The following is a 22,903-nucleotide window of genomic DNA, read 5'->3' as shown; positions in this document are numbered from 1 at the left end:
AATGGGATCTCGGACGGCCAGGCAATGGTCTGTTTGCCAACCTGTGACAATGCATGATGTAGCCGGAGAGCCATCTGGAAATGTTAAGCCTTCGAGAGGGCCTTCCCTTGGTTCACAGGTCCAAAGTTCACTAATAGCTGTGATGCCTTCCGAAGGGTCTTCGTGCGGTCCACGTAGAACTGCAGCGCTCTAGCCACATTGAGCGAGTGCAAAGTCCTCCTGGCCGGCGACAAATGCAACGGGAAAAAAACAGGTAACACCAAGGGTTCGTTGAGATGGAAGTGCGACGGCACCTTGGGCATGAAGGAGGGGTGCATCCTCAGCACTACCCTCATCTCGTGGAATGTGAGGTATGGAGGTTTACAGGAGAGGGCCTGGATCTCTCCCACTCGTCGTGTGGAGGTGATGGCCACAAGAAACACTGTCTTCCATGATAGGAATTTCAACGGTGCCGAATGCAGCGGCTCGAATGGCAGTCTCATGAGCCTGCTCGGCACCACGTTGAGCTCCCACACTGGGGCCGGAGCCTTCACCGGCGGGAATGTCCGGAACAGTCCTTTCATGAACTCCCTCACCAAGCGATGGGACCACAGAGATGATCGCCCCAGAGTTCTGGTGTAGCGGGAAATAGGAGATCCACTTGATCCTGCCGCAGTTCCCACTCGTGGCACGAGCGCATCTCCCTTCTGAGTGAGTCGGAGTTGGTGTTCTTTATTCCTGCCAAATGGAAGGGTACCAGAAACATCCCTTGGGCGACGGCCCATTGCCACAGATCCTGGGCCTCCTTGGATAGGGCTGAGGATCTGGTGCCTCCCTGCTTCCGTATGTAGAACATTGTGGTGGTGTTGTCGGTGAAGATCCTTACCACCTTTCCTTTGAGGGATGGAAGGAACGTCCTGAGGGCCCAGAACACGGCTCGGAGCTCCAGGACATTGATGTGTAGTGACCTCTCCTTTGGGAGCCAAAGGCCTCTTGCGTGGAGATCTCTGGTGTGCACTCCTCATATCTCCAGGGAGGCATCTGTCGTCCCCGTTTCCTGATGAGTTGGGGTCTGGAAGTCCATGCCCGCCGCCAGATGCGGGCGGGTGCCCCACCACCGGAACGTTTGCGGAAGGTCTCGTTGAGCGAGATCCTGTCTTCGAAGCTGCCCACCGCTTGCATCCAACGAGCATCGAGGAACTCCTGTAGCGGTCGCATCTGCAGTCTGCATAGGTAGATGCACAAGGACATCATGCCGAGAAGGGACTTGATGGATCTTTCCCTGGCCATGTCCATGATCGACAGCCGTTGCACCTTGCCCAGGATGGCCTTCGTCCTTTCCTCCGGAGAAGCCAATCGACCACTGTGTCGAGCCTGGCCCCCAGGAACAGGGCAACTTGCGACGGTACAAAGTGGGATTTCGCGAAGTTGATCGAAAATCCTAGATCTGTGAGCAGTTGAACGGTCTTCGCTGTGTGATCGACGGCGAGTTCTTTTTACCTTGCTCGGATGAGCCAATCGTCCAGGTAGGAGTAGACATGGATCCCCTGCAGGCGCAGCCGCGCCGCCACTGGTGCTAGGCACTTGGTGAACACCCTGGGCGCCGACTTCAATCCGAAGGGAAGGGCCTTGAACTGATAGTGTCGCCGTTGGACCACGAATCGCAGGAATTTTCGATGTCCTTTTAGAATGGAGATGTGAAAGTAGGCATCCTCCAAGTCCAGCGACGATAGGAAGTCGCCTTCTTCCAGCTGTCCCAGCATGTGCTGGAGGGTGACAATCCGGAACCTCTGGGACTTGATGTACCTGTTTAGACGACAAAGATCCAGGATGGGTCGTCAACCGCCGGTCTTTTTCCTCACGAGGAAGTATCTTGAGTACATTCTGGAGCCCCAGAGCCTCTTTGGAACGAGCTTGATGGCTCCCTTTTTTAGCATCGCCCATACCTCCAGCAGCAGTTCAGGGATGTGGTTTTCCTTCCTGGCCACGGGTGGAATCTCCACGTGCGTTTTTGTCTTCGTGATTGCAGTAGAGGCATCGAGAATGGCAGGGCAGCTACTGAACAGCTTGGATCCGGGCGTCGTTTTTCCTTTGTCCTGGGCCATGTCCACGCGGGGTAGGCCTCAAAGATCTTCCGGAATCTACCAAGAAGCGAAACTCGACAAAAAATTCACCCTTGAGGGGCGAAATTCCGAAACGGGTCCCTGTTGATCGGAAGTAGAAATGGTGGAGCTTGAGGCTCGACTGACCGAAAAAATGAGGTTGAACTCTTTGAAAAATCACAAAACACAGTAAAAGCTCAAGAGCTATAGCACGAGGACTCCCAACACTTGAACGTGCGGGAAAAATCTGAAGATGGCTGCCAGAGGAGGGGCTTAGGTAGAGGGCAGTCATTGGCTGGGGGCAGTATGACCCAGAGACCAATGATTGGTTATTAGGAGAAAGACAGTTCAGAAACGAAACTGATTTTTTCTTTACCAAGGATTCCCAGCCTGATGACGGAGATTATTCATGAGCATGTGAATCCATGCCAGACCCCATGCTGGAGAAGCACTGTTTATATATAGTATCAGGATGCCCACAACACTAAACCCTGATGTTTCTCTTGCAAACTTAGCGATGAGAGATGTCAGCATTGCTGCTTTCCTACGCTTGACTAAGACAATGGGCCTCATCACGAGTTGACCGGTAACACCGGCACTAATAGCGCTGGTGCTATCTGCCCTACTGCCAAACCCACCGGCGCTATTAGCGCGGGATTACGGGTTTGGCGGATTTGGAAATCCCCATTCCCCATTGAGCCCATTCGGGAATGCCCCATTCCCCATCGGGCTCAATGGGGACATTTTGCGCTCATACCGCCGGCGGATTTCCCGCCGCCAGTATGAGTGTGAATTTTCGACGGATTTCCCCCCAGCTCAGAGTTGGGGAGAAATCCGCCAAAGCCCTGATTTGGCGGACCCTTAAATCCGGCGGTAACAGCGCTACCGCCGGATTTAAGGGTTACCGCCAGGCTCATGATGAGGCACAATGTCTGCATAATTGCCTCTGGTCGTCGGCTTAAGCCCCAGATGAACAAGTTACTTACCAACTGGTAACGTTCTTTCGAGTGGATGTTCCTCAACGTATTCCTCATCTTAGATGTATTCCATCCAGCTTTGCGGCTGTTCGGAAATTTTTTCGGCAGAGGGCGCCGTGCGTCAATGTCGTCGAGTCGATGGTCCCTCGAAGGCCTCCGTCGAGGGTGACTTCATCGGGTGTATAAGTAGCACACGCGGCGCCCGTTGGCCTCAGTTCTGTTTTTCCCCTCTTTTGTATCTGTGATCTTGTACTGTGTAGATTGTTCCGGTAGACAGGTATCAGCCTTGCGAGATTTGAGATGGCAATAACCCAGAGAAAATCTACAGAGGCGTAGGTTGGGAGGGCGATGAGGAATACGTTGGAGGAACATCCAATCGAAAGAACGTTACCAGTTGGTAAGTAACTTGTTCTTCGAGTGGATTGTCCTCCAACGTATTCCTCATCTTAGATAGGATCCCAAAGCAGAATTTTGCATAGTTCCTCTGGAGGAGGGGTCAGATTTTTTCCACCAATGCCTTTAGATGGCGGAATAAAGCACTGCTTTTCCAAAAGTCAGTTCCCTAGACTGGGAAGCATCCAGGCTATAGAATTTTGAGAAGGTGTGAAGTGAAGACCAAGTTGCTGCTTCGCAAATGGACCTTATTGGGACACCTATTTGAAGGACTGTGGAAGAGGCGATGCCTCTGGTGGAATGAGCCCTTAACCCTTCTGGTGGGTCTTTTTGTGCTAGTCTGTAGCATTCTGAAATGCAAAGCACGATCCAGCGTGAAATTGTCTGTTTTGTTACTGATTGACCCAGTTTTCTTCCTGTGTAGCCTATAAACAACTGGTTGTCCACTCTAAGCCTAGAAAGTCTAGAGATGTAAAAGCTTAAAGCTCTTTTTGGGTCCAGTCTGTGTAATCTTTCTTCCTCCTTAGAAGGATGAGGTGGAGGATAGAATGAGGGTAAAACAATTTTCTGACTTAAATGAAAATCAGATATTGCCTTCGGTAAAAATGATGGTTTAACCCCCAATACAACTCTGTCCCTTGGAACACAGTATAGGGTGGCCCAGAAGACAGTGCGGGCAATTCGCTCACTCTTCTTGCTGATGTTAGAGCAACTAAAAAGGCTGTTTTCCATGTTAATAATCTTAATGGACACGTGTGCATAGGCTCAAAAGGGGCACACATTAAGAATTTTAAGACTAAATTTAGGTCCCAAATCGGTACTTGAAATGGGTGAGGAGGAAACACATTAGTGAGACCTTTTAGAATTGTGTTATCAAAGGAATTTTGAAGTAGGAGCATTCTTCCGATGAGCGCTTGAAAATGGAAAGCGCTGCAAGTTAACCTTTTATTGTCCTGATATTCAGACCTCTATGTGCTAGGGTCAGAAGGAAAGATAGTACTTCCGGAATAGAACATAGAAAAGGATCGACATTTTTTCCCCTGAACCAGTTGCAAAACTTTTTTCCAACGGCAACGGTGCCGTGACTTTGTTGCTGGCCTTCTTGCCGAAAGCAACACCTCCATAAAATCATCTGGAAGGTTCCAATCCCTGTATCTCAGCCTTTCAGATACCAAGCATGAAGGTTGAGTGTTCTGACCTCTGGGTGGAGAACCTGACCTTCCATTTGAGAGAGAAGGTTCTCTCTCTGAGGAAGACGTACTGGAGGACAGATGGACATAGTTAGAAGGTCCGGATACCACGTTCTCCTGGCCCAATCCGGAGCAATTAGTATCATGCTGTTCCCGAAGCGTCTCAGCCTCCTGATGATCTGAGGAATGACGGGAATCGGAGGGAACGTGTACAATAGTGGGAAATTCCAATCCACCACGAACGCGTCCCCCAGGGATCCTCTCGGGGGAAATTCCCTTGAGCAATACCTTTCGCATTTTCGGTTGGTACTGGTTGCGAAAAGGTCTACCTGAGGGGTTCCCCAAAGGGCGAAGATCTCTTGAATGACTTCCAGAGCCAATTCCCATTCGTGGGATACCGTGCTCTGCCTGCTCAGAGCATCTGCCGTCATATTCTCTTCCCCCGGCTAGATGAGAGAATCGCCCAATAGCAGAGCCGCATTGCCTCTCTGCACAGGGGTAGTGACCCCACACCTCCTCTTTTGTTTAAGTAGTGCATGGCCATTGTGTTGTCCGTCATCATCAGGACATTATTTCCCCTGACAGATGGCAGGAAGGCCTTCAGCGCTAGTCTGATTGCCCTCAGCTCAAAAAGGTTGATATGTAGTTTGGACTCCGATGGAGACCAACGACCGTTTATTGTCAAATCATTGGCATGTGCTCCCCACCCCAGGAGTGAGGTGTCCATCACTACTGTGATCTCTGGCCATGGTTGCCAAAAAGCTTCTCCCTTTAGGATGTTCTCTGCACAGGTCCACCAAATAAGGTCTTTCTGACCTTGTTCGGAATCTGAAGATCCGTAATTTGACCCGAGAACTGGGACCATTGAGTCTTTAGGGCCCATTGAAGGGATCTCATCCTCAAGCGTGCCTCTGGCACCAGAAAGATGCAGGATGCCATGAGGCCGAGCAACCTTAAAAAGTTGTAAGCCTGGAGATTTTGGGCATTTTGGAATTTGGAAACCATCTGAAGAATGTCTTGAGCCCTCGTCTTGGGAGGCGAGCTCTTTCCCAAGGATGTGTCTAATACAGCTCCTATGTACTGAAGCTGTTGGGAAGGTGTCATTTGAGACTTCTTTAAATTGAGGGAGAAGCCCAGTTTGTGGAGGAAGTGGCAGGTGACTTTCAGATGATCAGTGCTTGCTCGGCAGAGCGCGCTCTGATCAACCAATCGTCCAGGTAGGGGTAGACATGAATCCCCCCCTCTCCTGTGGTGCGCTGCCACCACTACCATTAACTTGGTGAAGACCCTCGGGCGGAGGTCAACCCGAATAGCAGGACTCGAAACTGATAGTGTGAGTCGCCAACTACGAACCTCAGGTATTTTCTGTATTTGAGATGAATTGGCACATGAAAATAAGCATCCTGGAGGTACAATGACACCAACCAGTCCTGGAGTTGAAGGGCCTGAAGGATCTGAGAAAGGGTAACCATCTTGAACTTGTCCTTCCTGAGGAACTTGTTCAAGTTTCTTAAGTCCACGATGGGTCTCAGTCCTGTCCTTTTTGGGGATCAAAAAATACGGGGAGTACCAACCCTTGTTCCTCTCCGCTGCAGGTACTGGTTCTATAGCACCTTTCTCCAGCAGGGTTAGAACTTCCTGCTGTAGGAGCAGGTTTGAAAGTTTCAACAGGTGTCTCCCTGGTGGATTGCTTTGAGGTTGCTTTAGAAAAGGAAGGCAATAGCCTCGGGCTATTATTTCTAGAGCCCAAACATCTGAAGTAATGGCTCCCCATTCTTGCAGATGCTGCGACAGCCTGCCTCCTACAAGTGTTTTGTGGTGCAAGTCCTCAAAGTGGTTTTGTGGCGGATGTTGCAGCTGCTGATGGCAAAGAGGCTGTAACTGGAGCTGGTTTAGCACGTTTTCCTCGTCCACCACGAGTGGCCTTTCTTTGGCCCCTTTGGCCATTCCTCTCGTCTTCCCGTATGAGGTGTAATAACGATAGGATCGTCCCCTCCATGATTGCCCTTGCGCACAAAAAGGCTGCGGTTGCCTAATAGCAGCTCCTAAGGATTTTGCCGCTGCTTTTGAGGTCTGCAACCTCTCAAGGCTCTTGTCAGCCTTGTTGCCAAAAAGGTGAGACCCGTCAAAAGGCATGTTCAGGAGGCGGTTCTGTACGTCCGGTGCAAAACCTGACTTCCGTAACCACGCAAACCTGTGCATTACTGTGCTAGTGCCCATGGACCTGCTTACACTATCCGCAGTGTCCAATCCATATTGAAGGGATTCCTGCATGGCCTCCTTTCCATCTCTAATGATGGCTAGGAAACCTTCCCTTTCTTCCCCTTCTGGTATGTGCTCTGCCGCCATTGCGATGCACTCCCACATAGTGTACGAAAATTTTGCCAAGGCACATGTGGAGTTGGCAGATTTTAATGCCATGCTCCCGGCTGAAAATACCTTCCGTGCCCAACCATCCACATGCTTATCATCCCTGTCTGGAGGGATAGACGGGTACGCAAGTTTGTTGGAAGCTGTGGCTGCCTGTATGACCAAACTCTCGGGAGTTGGATTTTTGACAGATAGCCGGGGTCGCTACTGGCTGGGCGGTATTTTGATGCGAGGGATTTATTTACCGGAGGAATAGGATCCGGAGTTTCCCAATTCTTAGCCACCCTGTTTTGTCCAATATGTCTGTTAAATCGTGCTGGACGAATTGGGCTGATGGTCTAGCCCATCCCAAGTAATCTACCACCTTGGTCATTAACTGACAGTAAGATGGACTGGCATGCTCTCCTGGATCTGGTCTACCGAAGTCATTCTCAGGAGAAGTGTCAATGCCACTTGCATTGTGTAAAGACTCCACCAAATCCCTCATTCTGCTTTCCTCTGAGATCAAGGATTCTGGGACATTTGGGGTGCCATATTCCAATCCAAAAGGTACATTTTCCTCCCCAGATCTCTCCTGTTCCTCAAAGATTGAGGTCAAGGATTTGAAAACTCCTTCCTAGGGAGAGGCTTGAAAACCTTCTCTGGGAGACGAGGAGGAAGAGGTGTAGTACCAGGCTCTGAAGGAACTACATGTTTATTTTAACTTTTTCCTTCTCTTTTTCTGGCTGCCCTGGCTTGCTTGGAGCCTTTGGCGCCAAGGGTTTTGGCGTTGACGTCGATAAAGGTGTTGACGCTGTCTGACATAGTGGTCGTTGACAGGGTCTGCTTCCAAGGCATCGAGGCGGCCTTTGACGGTTTCCCCTTTGAAGTGTGATAGGTCTCGGACGGCGTCGGTGACCTCGAGCGGTCGACTTGTCTCGAGGGTTTATTGCTTGGCGTCCTGGAAGGTTCCCTATCCTTCCTTTTACGATCACCCGGGCTCGAGGGCGCGCGAGTGTCGGAATGATGACGCTCCCGGCCGGCTTCCGAAGAAGGCGCGGACCGAGGCTTCGCCTTCTCAAACACCTCCATCATTTTGACCCTGAATGCTTCCCACTCTTCGGTAGACGAATGTTTTGTGGGGCATTTCATTTTCGGAGACTCGTCTGACGACGAGGTGGAGGGAGACCTATGGTGTTGTTTCTTCGACTTTTTCGACGAAGACGAGCGATGAGAATCGCTTCGAGATCGAGATCGATGCCTTTCGCGTCGAGGAGATTTTTCCCCATGGGGTCTCGACTCAACGCTAGAGGCTTTTCGATCCTTCGACCTACCTGTAGCTTTACTCTCCTTTCTCGCAAGGCCTTCCCCGTCATCGCCGGACACTTCGAACAGGCCTCCATGTCGTGGCCTTCCCCGAGACACCACAAACACTTGCGGTGCGGGTCCGTGATCGACATTTTTTAGCCACACGACTTGCATTTCTTAAAACCCGATCTCGGGGTCGTGGTCGGCGTCGATGACGAGGACATAATTACTTCTCGTTATATTATATTTCTTGACAGAACTCGAGGCGCGCCGAATGTCCAAAGCAACGTAACTGCGGAAAAACGGAACTGAGGCCAACGGGCGCCGCGCGTGCTACTTATACACCCGATGACGTTACCCTCGACGGAGGCCTTCGAGGAACCATTGACTCGATGACATCGACGCATGGCGCCCTCTGCTGAAAAAGATTCTGAAGAGCAGCAAATCTGGATGGAATACATCTAAGAAGAGGAATACGTTGGAGGACACAATCCACTCGAAACTATAAATGTTGACGTATCTCAATGTTGTTCCCATTAACTACACGTTTTGGGTTTCCAAGAAATACATAATTTTAGTTTTCTTGAAATTAAGGTCAGTGCACGTACACCAGCATACTTGTATAATTCGCAAGGATCACAAGATGGTCAGCATGTGACAGACAGCAGACCTTTACATAGCCAAGTTTTGGAGAGCAGCTATCGATTCTACAGAGAACACCAGGGAGATCAGACGGATGGTTATTAAAGAGCAGAGGAGCTACTACACAGCCATGTTTTACACCTTTGTTAATGATTATAGACCCAGTAACCGCTCCCCTACTGTCTAGCCTGACCTGAACACTGGTGTTCTCATGCAAACTCCCAATTATAAGGAACAAGTTACTTACCTGTAACTGTTGTTCTCCAGCATGGGTCTGGCATGGATTCACATGCTCATGAATATTCCCCGTCGTCAGGCTGGGAATCCTCGGTAAAGAAAAAACCAGTATCAGTTTAGTTTCTGATCTGTCTTTCGTAGTAATAACCAATCACTGGTCTCTGCGTCATACTGACCACAGCCAATGACTGCCCTCCACCTAAGCACCGCCTCTGGCAGCCATCTTCAGATTTGGAAGCACGTGAAGTGGCAGTATGACCAAGTGAAGAGCCGCAGAGGGGTAGGCGGGAGGGTTCGCATGTGAATCCATGCCAGACCCATGCTGGAGAACAACAGTTACAGGTAAGTAACTTGTTCCTTCTCCAGCATGGGGTCTGGCATGGATTCACATGCTCATGAATAAAGAATACATAGCAGTACACACATGCACAACCACGGGGGGTGGCAAAGGCTCAACATTAAGCATTACATCAAACTCAACATTAAGCATCTTACCTCCTCACCAGGCTCACCTCAGGCGAACAGGTTGCGCAGCACTGCTTGGCCGACCCTGGACTCCTCCCTGGAATCCCGATCGACGCAGTAGAATTTTGTGAAGGTGTGCGTCGACCTCCACGTAGCAGCCCTGCATATGTCCAGCAGGGGCACACCAGAAAGGAACGCTGTGGTAGCTGCGATCGCTCTGGTGGAATGGGCTCTCGGACGGCCAGGCAGCGGTCGGTTTGCCAACCGATGACAGTACATGATACAGCCGGAGAGCCATCTGGAAATGGAAGCCTTCGAGAGAGCCTTCCCCTGATTGACAGGTCCAAAGTTCACAAAGAGTTGTGACGTCTTCCGAAAACCCTTCGTGCGGTCCACGTAGAACTTCAGCGCTCTAGCTACATCCAGCGAGTGCAAAGTCCTCTCAGCCGGCGACGAAGGCGACGGGAAGAACACAGGTAACACCAAGGGTTCGTTGAGATGGAAGTCCGACGGTACCTTGGGCATGAAGGAGGGGTGCGTCCTGAGCACTACCCTCGTGTCGTGGAAAGTCAAGTACGGGGCCTTGCAGGAAAGGGCCTGGATCTCTCCCACTCGTCGTGCGGAGGTGATGGCCACAAGAAAAGCTGTTTTCCACGATAGAAACTTCAACGGGGCCGAGTGCAGAGGCTCGAACGGAGGTCCCATGAGCTTGGTCAGCACCACGTTGAGCTCCCACGCCGGGGCCGGAGCCTTCACCGGCGGGAACGATCTGAACCGTCCCTTCATGAACTCTTTCACCAGACGATGAGACCACAAGGACGTCCGCCCCGTGGTTCTGGTGTATCGGGAGATCGCAGCAAGATGAATCTTGATGGACGCGTGTGCCAGACCAGCTTTGGCCAGCATCAGCAGGTACGGCAGTACTTGGGGGGCCGTAATCCGTAGAGGGTTAATCTTCTGTGCGTGGCACCAGACAGAGAACCTCTTCCATTTGTGTCCGTAGCATTTAAGAGTCGAGGACGCCCTGGCCTTTGCAAGAACCTCTCTGCAATCGGCCGGTATGTCGTATCCTCCAAACTCTAGCGCTGCAGGAGCCAGGCCTGCAAGTTCAGCGACTTCGGGTCGTGGTGGAGGATGGCGCCTCCTTCCCTGGAGAGTAGATCCGCGTCCGCCGGCAGCTTGATCGGTGGGGACGCTGACAAGTCCAGAAGGTCCGGGAACCATATCTGCCTCGGCCACGCAGGTGCGACGAGGATCATCCTGCACCGTGACCTCTTGAGCTGGTTGACGAGCCGGATTAGCAGAGGCAAGGGAGGGAACGCGTAGAGGAACAGGCCCTCCCAGGGGAACGAGAAAGCATCACCCATGCTCCTCGTCTGGGGAAATCTGCTGGCGAACCTCCGGCACTTGGTGTTCGTCGCCGTCGCGAACAGGTCGATCTGGGGTGTGCCCCACCGTCGGAAGAGGCGATCCACCAGATCCTGCCGTAGTTCCCACTCGTGGCACGAGCGCAGCTCCCTGCTGAGTGAGTCGGCGATGGTGTTTTTTATCCCTGCCAGATGAAACGGCACCAGAAAAATCCCTTGGGCAACGGCCCAATGCCACAGGTCCTGCGCCTCCTTGGACAGCGCTGGGGACCTGGTTCCGCCCTGTTTCCTGATGTAAAACATGGTGGTGGTGTTGTCGGTGAAGATCCTCACCACCTTGCCCTTGAGGGACGGAAGGAAGGACCTGAGGGCCCAAAACACTGCACGGAGCTCCAGGACGTTGATATGCAGGGACTTCTCCGTCGGGAGCCAGAGTCCCCTTGCGTGCAGATTTTCGGTGTGCGCTCCCCACCCTTCCAGGGAGGCATCCGTGGTCACAGTCTCCTGGTGGGCTGGGGTCTGGAAGTCCATGCCCGCCGTCAGATGCGCGCGGGTGCCCCACCACCGTATCGCTCGTCGGAAACTCTCGTCGAGCTTGATCCTTTCCTCGAAGCTGCCCGTCGTCTGGATCCAGCGCGCATCCAGGAATTCTTGCAACGGGCGCATCCGGAGCCTGCACATGGGAATGAGGTAGATGTAGGAAGACATCATCCCGAGGAGGGACTTGATGGACCTCACTTTGGCCGCGTCGGCCACCAACATCCGTTGCACCTTGCCCAAGATGGTCCTGGTCCTCTCCTCCGACGGGGAGGCCAGAAGGGACACTGTGTCGAGCCTGGCTCCCAGAAACAGTGCGACTTGCGCGGGCACCAGGTGGGATTTGGCGTAGTTCACGGAGAATCCCAGGTCCGTGAGGAGTTGGACGGTCCTTGCCGTGTGGACCACGGCGAGCTCCCTCGTCTTGGCGCGGATGAGCCAGTCGTCCAGGTAGGGGTAGACGTGAATCCCCTCGCGGCGCAGCTGCGCCACCACCGGTGCGAGGCACTTGGTGAATACCCTGGGTGCCGACCGTAGTCCGAAGGGAAGGGCTTTGAACTGGTAATGACGCCCTTGGACAACGAATCTGAGGAATTTGCGGTGCCCCTTTAGGATGGGAATGTGGAAGTAGGCATCCTCCAAATCCAACGACGATAGGAAGTCTCCTTCCTCCAGCTGACCCAGGACGTGCTGGAGGGTGACCATCCGGAACTTCTGCGCCTTGATGAACTTGTTCAGACGTCGCAGGTCTAGGATGGGGCGCCATCCTCCCGTCTTCTTCTTCACGAGGAAGTATCTCGAGTAGACTCCGGAGCCCCGAAGCCTCTTCGGGACGAGTTCGATGGCGCCCTTTCTGAGCATCGCCTTTACCTCCAGGAGAAGTTGAGGGACGTGAAGTTCTTTCCTGGCCACGGGGGGGACGCGCGGGCACCTTCTTTGAAACTCGAGCGCGTGGCCCCGGGCCAGGGCGTCCAGCACCCAACGGTCGGTGGAGATGGACTCCCATACGCTGACGAAGCCCGCCAGCCGGCCTCCCACCGGGGTGCTTCGGTGGGGGCCCGACCCCACGGCCGGTTCAATCCTGCTTGGACGCGGCCTTGCCGCCTTGACCTCCTTGGCGACGACGGCGGGGTCCGCTAGACTTGCCTCGTCCTCTGTAGGCCTCTTGCGACGACGAGCGGGCCGCTTGACGGTAGGAAGCGAAACCGCCGCCGGAACCTTTGGAGGCGCCCTTGCCTCCGCCGCTCCGAAAGGGCGTCCGTCGTTGCAGGACTCCAAGGGCCCGGGCCGTCTCAGTATCCGCCTTGATGGCCTGAAGGGAATCGTCCACTGTCTTCCCAAACAGGTTGTTCCCGTCGAAGGGCATGTCCAGGACTCTGGTCTGGACGTCCTGCCGGAAGTCCGTAGCTTTGAGCCATCCACGACGTCGAAGGCAAACGCCGTTGCCCAGCTGGCGGAACCCGGTGTCGGCGATGTCCGTCGCCACGGTGATGGCGTGGTCCGAGGCCACCTCACCTTCCTGCAGGATCTCAAGGGCCTCCGCCCTCTTGTCGTCCGGCAGAAAATCCAGCAGGGGAGCTATCTTGTACCAGAGCTCCCTGTCATAGCGGGACACGATAGCCAAGGCGTTGGCCGCTTTAATCGTCGTCGCTGCCGACGAGATGACTCTACGTCCCATAGCATCCAATTTCTTTCCCTCGCCGTCCGGCGGGGAAGTCGATGTGGAGGCCGCACCCCCCCCCGCTTTCTTCCTGGCTGCCGCGGAGACGACGGAGTCCGGGGTAGGCTGCGCCCGGAGGCACAGGGGGGCCGTGTCCGGGACCCAGTACTTTTTCTCGTACCGGTCTCTTCTAGCTGGCGTCGTGGAAGGGTTCTTGAGGAGGGAAAGGCCCTCATCCCAAATGTCGTCCAACAGAGGCACTGCGAGGACCGTCTTCCTCTTGGCCTCGCGCCGCTGATAAAGGAAGCCTTCCTTTTTCTTCTCCTCAGGGCAGAGTTGGAAAAGCTCGGAAGCCCTGGAGATCATGGAGTGGAAAGATCCGATCTCGTCGGGCGGAGAAGCCCTGGCGGGAGGCGACGACGGAAAATCCTCGTCGTATGCCTCGTCGTCCGTACCCGTCGCTGCCGTGTCAGTCCCTGTATCATCCCCTCGGGTGGACGGGGAGGAGGGCTGGAAGGGGCGCGACGGTTGAAAAGGAGGTGGTGGATGGATCCTTCTTTTCTTGGTAGGGGGAACACCAGAAGGTCCCGGTTCTGGATCCCCCGACGGGAGAGGTTCCTCCGTCGGTAACGGTAGCCTCGTCCTTATCTCGGAGCATAAGGACTGTATGGCCAACAAAATGGCCGCCGAGTTGTCTTGCGGCACTGGCAGAGGGGAATCCGACGGGCGAGCAGGGGCCCCGTCGGTATCCTCGACGATGTCGTCGTCGTCACCTGCGTCGGGGTCCATTCCGACCGGCTGGCCTTCTTCCACGCCTAGGCCGTGGCTTAAGACCTCGATCAGCTCCTCTTCTGAGGTTGAGGCCGAATCTCCGACGACGCCCTGACCCCCCTTCTTCTTCCCCACGGAGGGTTTCACGGGGGTCCTATCGATGGGCACAAAGGAAGACTCCCTCCGAGGAGGCAGGGAGATTCTGGGCCCTGAGGTCGCCACCACTGGTGCAGCCACCACAGGCTGAGCCAGGGCCGCCGCGACCGTTTCGATAGAGGGCTTGGTCGGATGGATCAAGGCCTTCACCACCTTAGGTGCGCTCACCGCCTTATCCTTGAGGGAGGGGGCACTGCCACGCTCCTCCTCTGCCTTAGAGCTCGACCGGGGCCTCTCCAGGAGCTTCGCCGGGTGCTCGGCCTTCCTCTTACCCGACCCAGAGCGTTGGCTCGTGGTTGATGGTGCCGGGGAGGGTGCGCCCTGCCTGGCGCCCGTAGAGCCCGACCGTTCGGCGCTCCCGGTGCCAGCGGACTCGCGGTGCTTGGCCTTATGTTGGGCCCCCGTCGCCGGGGCGCCCTCAAAGGTCTTAGAAGACCGCTCGGATTTCTTCTTCTTCTCGCCAGACGGGCTCTTACCCTCCAGCCAGTTGGCGAGACGTTGATGGCGGTCCTTCATGGTCTGTTCCGACATGTTGCCGCAAAACACACAGTCCTTCTCCACGTGCGTCTTGTCCTCATGAAGGCAGTAAAGGCAGAAAGAGTGTTCGTCCTCCTTGAAGACGTTCTGCAGCTGGCATCCAGGGCAGACCCTGAACAGCTTTCCGGGCGTCGAGCTTCCCTTCTCCTGGGCCATCTCCGAGACCGGGCCTGAGAAGCTCCTGGATTCCTCCGAAGTGTAGCTCGACGAAATCTTCACCCTTGAGGGGCACAGATGAATCCGACACGGGTCCCCGTTGATCGGATGTAGGATCGGTGGAGCTTGAGGCTCTTTTGACCGAAAGAATCGAAGTTTTTTGTGAAAAAAGCGCGAAAAATAGCACTAACGCTCGAGAGCAATAGCACGAGGATCCCAACACATGAACGTGCGGTAAAAATCTGAAGATGGCTGCCAGAGGCGGTGCTTAGGTGGAGGGCAGTCATTGGCTGTGGTCAGTATGACGCAGAGACCAGTGATTGGTTATTACTACGAAAGACAGATCAGAAACGAAACTGATACTGGTTTTTTCTTTACCGAGGATTCCCAGCCTGACGACGGGGAATATTCATGAGCATGTGAATCCATGCCAGACCCCATGCTGGAGAATTGTTAATTTATAACAGGAGTGGTTTCTAAGCATGGGTTCGGGATTCAAACCTGTGTTGCGCTGCATTGTCTTGCTTCCAAGACAAAAGCGTTGCCCCTGAGCTATCCTTCCTTTCCTCAATGGCACAAAGGATACACCAGGGACAGCTACAGACTCCATAAATCTTATTTTGTGGGCCACCCCGGAGCCAGGCCTAAAGTCTGTTTGAAATTTGTCAAGCAGCTGTGTAGTCTACCCATTTTGTTTTATTTTGTCAAGATGAAGCGATGCAAAGATTTTTGACTGTTACATCAAGTAATGAGAGCAGTCTGTAGTTTGAGGGCTCTGCACGTTTGCTTGTTTTAAAGACCGGCACTAATAATGCTTTTCTCCAGGATGCTGATATTACACCATCAGTGCAGACTTTACAAAACAGGATCTCCAATATTTTAGCCCATGACTGCGTTTCTTTTTTCAATACCATGTTTGCAAGTCCATTCGGACCTGGGGATCGGGAACCTTTGGGCCTGGCTATTCTCTGTGCTATAACACCTGTCGATTACAATATTGAAGCCTCCAGACACTGTGGTGTTATCTGCAGTGACCGCACATGGGAGTAACAACGTTCTGGATTATATAATCCCGCCATTGCATTGAACTGACAGCGCTCACAGCCAAGTTGTCTTTGCCAGCTCTTGCTCTGCCTAGAAGTTTACATATTTTCTTTGGTCTTTTGTGTTCACCTCCACCAAGTGTTGCCATTGTACATTTCTGTGTGACATGCACCACCATTTGATCCACCGACTATACTTGTTTTTGATCGACCTGATCACCTTGATCTTAGTATAAATTATAGGAGAGTCAAGTTTGATATTCTGGAAGGCCTTTCCATTTCCCTCTTGGCATCTCTAACTTCCTTATCGAAGTAGTGCTGTGGGGTCGCTTTAATGAATATTATGTAACATTTTTCATAAAAAAATAATTCTCGACTCTTGGTTTGGATGTGTGGTTTTTGTCAAATATCTTATCATTTTCAGTTGAGGAGCTGGTTCCAGTAAGTCACGTGCCTGGGTGACTCATGACTGAACTACAGCGCCGACAGCTGTTCCATAATGGTAGGCATGCAGTAAAGCATCCTCATTGTCCTGAGCTATCAAACCAGGGGACGCCATCTTGAATCCATTTGGCAGCACCTACCATGCAGACAGCTACCAAGAGCTACTTTTGGCTCCCCAGTTCAAGTGGTGCCTTACAAACATGCATATGTGACATTAACTTTGAGTGTTTGAAAAAATATGTTAATAAAGAGAAACTAGGACATATCTTGGACACATTTAAACATAATGGGTCATAAATTATAGCCAAACAATTACTGTGCATCTCGCCTGGAAGTTAGATTTGTGGTGTGCTGTGTACCCGCTCCTAGTTAACTAGCCGTAGGTCCTGTTGAGGGGGGGTGTGGGGGTGGGGACGATCCTGGCACCCAGGCTCATTGGACCTTAATTCTGAGCCCTGCAGTGTGCACTGGGCAGAGTTCTGCATGGGCTTGCTCATTGTTATTCATGAACCTGATGACCCAGGTTAGCAGGGCTATTAATCCATTTTCATGAATAACAGAGTTGGATGGTGAGAATGCTGGGCACTGATGCTAGCCATGTTCGCACACTGCTCCACTCAGCCAGGATGATATTGCTGCAAATTCTCTACTGTAGTCTGCAATTCATCACGAGTACTGACAAGTGTGCTGTTCGGAACCTGTTTGTGTCCTGTGTAAGCAGTCTGCCTTCTCTTTCAGCCAGGAGGAGGGGTTAAAAACCCCAGCTTGGTGCGGAGCGCCATAGAGTCTGCAGTTCAAGACAGGAAACGGAGAACACTCTTACTGTCATCAATCCTTTGACGTGAGTAACCTGCTGCTGGAAGAGTGGGGAGTGGCCACTGTGTTTCCTTCCTTCCTTCTAGTTACTGTAACTGCAGGTTTCTCTGTTTACAAGGCCTCATATGACTTAGAAACTCGTTTGATAGCTCTTTCTCTTCCGGCCTCACTCCATTCAGTGCTGTCTTCCACTACAAGCCCCTCGGCTTCCCCCCTGGCTCCTGTATCACTTTCACAATCCTAGCAAATGAAGCAGCACTGCTTAAAAATGTCAGGTATGGAGGATGTTACGGCCCCGCCTCTGATGGACTCGGCTCCCTGCACTCTCCAGTCTCTGTTGCAAGCTGAATCCTACTGGTATCAACTAAGTAAGGATTTAGTGCCCTTCCCCCTTGCAGATAAGCAACCCTTCCGTATTGCGACGAGCACAGGAAGTGGGCAAGGACTACTCTTGTCACCTGCACAGCTGAGGAATTTATTGCGGGATGCGGTTCCTCCGTTTTCTGCCTCTTTGATGAAGAAAGTGCGCTTTCATCCTACTCCGCAAGCTTCAACCCCAATGTTTAAAGCCATAGTTGGCCCCGCTAAATCGGTTCCTGCAAGGACTCGGCCACAGGCTGCCGGGGCCAACGTATTTCAATTTGGCAATCCTCAGTGCCAATCAAGATACCAAGGAAAGTTTGCCCCTAGAGGGCGGCTTTCCAAGCTCTGACATCACCTCTAACATTCCTGCAAGTGGGAACGATTCTTTTCTTGCGTTCCTGTCAAAAAACAGGTACATCCTTAAATAAATCATAGATCTGGAACTTTGCTCCTTTTTCAGTGGGGAGGGAGCTTGGTCCCCTATTTCCCCACCAGAAATGTCACACACACACAACAAGAATATTTCCACTTCAGCTGCCTTGGAGCTCGACCAGGATGGAACAAGTTACTTACCTGTAACTGGTGTTCTCCAACATGGGTCTGCCATGGATTCACGTGCTCATGAATATTCCCCGTCGTCAGGCTGGGAATCCTCGGTAAAGAAAAAATCAGTATCAGTATCAGTTTTGTTTCTGATCTGTCTTTCGTAGTAGTAACCAATCACTGATCTCTGCGTCATACTGACCACAGCCAATGACTGCCCTCTACCTAAGCCCCGCCTCTGGCAGCCATCTTCAGATTTGGTAGCACATGAAGTGGCAGTATGACCAAGTGAAGAGCCGCAGAGGGGTAGGTGGGAGGGTTCGCATGTGAATCCATGCCAGACCCATGCTGGAGAACAACAGTTACAGGTAAGTAACTTGTTCCTTCTCCAGCATGGGGTCTGGCATGGATTCACATGCTCATGAATAAAGAATACAAAGCAGTACACACATGCACAACCACGGGAGGTGGCAAAGGCTCAACATTAAGCATTACATCAAACTCAACATTAAGCAATTCTTACCTCCTCACCAGGCTCACCTTAGGCTCACCTTAGGCAAACAGATTGCGCAGCACTGCTTGGCCAACCCTGGACTCCTCCCTGGAATCCCGGTCGACGCAATAGAATTTCGTGAAGGTGTGCATCGACCTCCACGTAGCAGCCCTGCAGATGTCCAGCAAGGGGACACCAGATAGGAACGCCGTGGTAGCTGCGATCGCTCTGGTGGAATGGGCTCTCAGACGGCCAGGCAGTGGTCGGTTTGCCAACCGATGACAGTACATGATACAGCCGGAGATTGACAGGTCCAAAGTTCACAAAAAGTTGTGACGTCTTCCGAAAACACTTCGTGCGGTCCACGTAAAACTTCAGCGCTCTAGCCACATCCAGCGAGTGCAAAGTCCTTTCGGCCGGCGACGAAGGCGACGGGAAGGAAACAGGCAACACCAAGGGTGCGTTGAGGTGGAATTCCGACGGCACCTTTGGGCATGAAGGAGGGGTGCGTCCTGAGCACTACCCTTGTGTCGTGAAAAGTCAAGTACGGGGGCTTGCAGGAAAGGGCCTGGATCTCTCCCACTCTTCGTGCGGAGGTGATGGCCACAAGAAACGCTGTTTTCCACGACAAGAACTTCAACGGAGCCGAGTGCAGAGGCTCGAACGGAGGTCCCATGAGCTTGGTCAGCACCATGTTGAGCTCCCACGCCGGGGCCGGAGCCTTCACCGGGGGGAACGATCTGAACAGTCCCTTCATGAATTCTTTCACCAGACGATGAATCCACAAAGACGTCCGCCCCGTGGTTCTGGTGTATCGGGAGATCGCAGCAAGATGAATCTTGATGGACGCGTGCGCCAGTCCAGCCTTAGCCAGCGTCAGAAGGTACGGCAGTACCTGGGGAGCCGTAATCCGTAGAGGGTTAATCTTCTGTGCGTGGCACCAGACAGAGAACCTCTTCCATTTGTGTCCATAGCATTTAAGAGTTGAGGACGCCCTGGCCTTTGCGAGAACCTCTCTGCAGTCGGCCGGTATGTCGTATCCTCCAAACTCTAACGCTGCAGGAGCCAGGCCTGCAAGTTCAGCGACTTCGGGTCGTGATGGAGGATGGCGCCTCCTTCCCAGGAGAGAAGATCCGCGTCCACTGGCAGCTTGATTGACGGGGACGCTGACAAGTCCAGAAGGTCCAGGAACCATATCTGCCTCGGCCACGCAGGTGCGACGAGGAGCATCCTGCACCGTGACCTCTTGAGCTGGTTGATGAGCGGGATCAGCAATGGCAATGGAGGGAACGCGTATAGAAACAGGCCCTCCCAGGGGAACGAGAAAGCATCGCCCATGCTCCTCGGCTGGGGAAACCTGCTGGCAAACCTCTGGCACTTGGAGTTCGTCGCCGTCGCGAACAGATCGATCTGGGGTGTGCCCCACCGTCGGAAGAGGCGGTCCACTAGATCCTGTCGTAGTTCCCACTCGTGGCACGAGCGCAGCTCTCTGCTGAGCGAGTCGGCGATGGTGTTTTTTATCCCTGCCAGATGAAACGGCACCAGAAACATCCCTTGGGCGACGGCCCAATGCCACAGATCCTGCGCCTCCTTGGACAGGGCTGGGGACCTGGTTCCGCCCTGCTTCCTGATGTAGAACATGGTGGTGGTGTTGTCGGTGAAGATCCTCACCACCTTGCCCTTGAGGGACGGCAGAAAGGACCTGAGGACCCAAAACACTGCACAGAGCTCCAGGACGTTGATATGGAGGGACTTCTCCGTCGGAAGCCAAAGGCCTCTCGCGTGCAGATTTTCGGTGTGCGCTCCCCACCCTTCCAGGGAGGCATCCGTGGTCACTGTCTCCTGGTGGCCGGGGGTCTGGAAGTCCATGCCCGCCGTCAGATGCGCGCGGGTGCCCCACCACCGGATCGCTCGTCGGAAACTCTCGTCGAGTGTGATCCTCTCCTCGAAGCTGCCCGTCGTCTGGATCCAGCGCGCATCCAGGAACTCCTGCAACGGGTGCATCCGTAAATGCAAGAAGACATCAGTCCAAGGAGGGACTTGATGGACCTCACCCTGGCCGCGTCCGCGACCAGCATCTGCTGCACCTTGCCCAAGATGGCCCTCGTCCTTTCCTCCGACGGAGAGGCCAGAAGCGACACTGTGTCGAGCTTCGCTCCCAGAAACAGTGCGTCTTGCGCGGGCACCTGGTGGGACTTGGCGTAGTTTATGGAGAATCCCAGGTCCGTGAGTAGTTGGATGGTCCTTGCCGTGTGCTCCACGGCAAGCTCCTTCGTCTTTGCTCGGATGAGCCAGTCGTCCAGGTAGGGGTAGACGTGGATCCCCTCTCGGCGCAGCTGCGCCGCCACCGGTGCGAGGCACTTGGTGAACACCCTGGGTGCCGACATCAATCCGAAGGGAAGGGCTCTGAACTGGTAATGACGCCCCTGGACCACGAACCTGAGAAACTTTCGGTGTCCCTTTAGGATGGGAATATGGAAGTAGGCATCCTCCAAATCCAACGACGACAGGAAATCGCCCTCCTCCAGTTGACCCAGGACGTGTTGGAGGGTGACCATCCGGAACTTCTGTGCCTTGATGAATTTGTTCAGTCGTCGCAGGTCCAGGATGGGACGCCATCCTCCCGTCTTCTTCTTCACGAGGAAGTATCTTGAGTAAACTCCGGAGCCCCGAAGTCTCTTTGGGACGAGCTCGATGGCGCCCTTCTTGAGCATCGCCTTTACCTCCAAGAGAAGTTGAGGGACGTGTTGTTCTTTCCTGGCCACAGGGGGAACGCGCAGGCATTTCTTTAGAAACTCGAGCGCGTGACCCTGAGCTAGGGCGTCCAGCACCCAACGGTCGGTGGAGATGGACTCCCACACGCTGACGAAGCTCGCCAGCCGGCCTCCCACCGGGGTGCTTCGGTGGGGGCCCGACCCCACGGCCGGTTCAGTCCCGCTTCGACGAGGCTTTGCCGCCTTGACCTCCTTGACGACGACGGCGGGGTCCGCCTGACTTGCCTCGTCCCCTGTAAGCTTCCTGTGACGACGAACGGGCCGCTTGACGGTAGGTGGAAAATCCGCCGCTGGAACCTTTGGAGGCACCCTGTTTGCCTCCGCCGCTCCGAAAGGGCAGCCGCCACTGCTGAAGAACCCCAAGAGCCGGGGCCGTCTCTGTGTCCGCCCTAATGGCTTGAAGGGAATCGTCCACTGTTTTCCCAAACAGGTTGTTTCCGTCGAACGGCATGTCCAAGACTCTGGTCTGCACGTCCTGACGGAAGTCAGTAGCCTTGAGCCATCCACGCCGCCTAAGGCACACCCCGTTGCCCAACTGGCGAAATCCAGTGTCAGCGATGTCCGTCGCAATCGTAATGGCGTGGTCCGACGCCACCTCTCCTTCCTGCAAGATCTCTAGAGCTTCCGCCCTCTTGTCGTCTGGTAGGAAGTCCAGCCGGGGGGCCAGCTTGTACCACAACTCCCTGTCGTAGCGGGCTACGATAGCCAAGGCGTTGGCCGCCTTAATCGTCGTTGCTGCCGACGAGATGACTCTGCGTCCCATAGTGTCTAATTTCTTTCCCTCGCCGTCCGGCGGGGAGGTCGACGTAGAGGCCGCGCCCCCCCCCGCTTTCTTCCTGGCCACCGCGGAGACGACCGAGTCCGGGGTCGGCTGTGCCCGAAGGCACAAGGGGGCCGCGTCCGGGACCCGGTACTTCTTCTCGTACTGATCCCTTCTAGCCGGCGTCGTGGCTGGGTTCTTGAGGAGGGCGAGGCCCTCATCCCAAATATCGTCTAGTAGAGGTACAGCGAGGACCGCCTTCCTCTTGGCCTCGCGCCGCTGATAAAGGAAACCTTCCTTCTTCTTCTCTTCCGGGCAGATCTGGAAAAGCTCGGATGCCCAGGCGATCATGGAATGAAACGATCCAATCTCGTCGGGCGGGGAAGCCCGGGTGGGAGGTGACCATGGGAGATCCTCGTCGTAAACCTCGTTGTCTGTACCCGTCGCGGCTGTGTCAGTCCCCGTATCATCCCCACGTGTCGTGGATGGGGAGGAGGGCTGAACAGGGCGCGATGGCTGAAAAGGAGGTGGAGGATGAATCCTTCTTCTCTTAGGGGGAGGGCTCCCAGAAGGGCCTGGCTCCGGGTCCGCATCGGGAGCGGTTCCTCCGTTGGTGGTAACGGCAGTCTCGTCCTTATCTCCGAGCATAAGGACTGTATAGCCAACAAAATGGCCGCCGAGTTGTCTTGCTGTACTGGTTGAGGGGTGTCCGACGGGTGGACAGGAGCCCCGTCGGCACCCTCGACATTCTCGTCGTCTCCTACGTCGGGGTCCCTCCCGACGGGCAGGTCTTCTTCCACGCCAACGCCGTGGCTTAAGACTTCGATCAGCTCCTCCTCAG

The 22,903-nt window shown here is 53.9% G+C and overlaps 1 protein-coding gene across 9 annotated transcripts in view; it reads left to right on the top strand.

The window, feature by feature from the left end:
• LOC138471647 (uncharacterized) overlaps positions 1-22,903 on the top strand; it is a 341,135-nt gene that overhangs the window by 113,485 nt on the left and 204,747 nt on the right. For 6 of the 9 annotated variants that reach the window (XM_069609361.1, XM_069609360.1, XM_069609359.1 and 3 more), the window contains exon 2: positions 17,052-17,154. The exons of the other annotated variants lie outside the window; for them this stretch is intronic. The gene's annotated coding sequence lies outside the window, so the exon portion shown is untranslated. The remainder of the gene's footprint in view (positions 1-17,051; positions 17,155-22,903) is intronic. 9 annotated transcript variants of the gene reach the window in all.

This window comes from Ambystoma mexicanum, chromosome 8 (assembly GCF_040938575.1).
Source record: "Ambystoma mexicanum isolate Mex_15411 chromosome 8, UKY_AmexF1_1, whole genome shotgun sequence".
NCBI lineage: Eukaryota > Metazoa > Chordata > Amphibia > Caudata > Ambystomatidae > Ambystoma > Ambystoma mexicanum.
The sequence above is the reverse complement of the archived record's forward strand: the minus strand, read 5'-3'. Positions and strand labels throughout refer to the sequence as shown.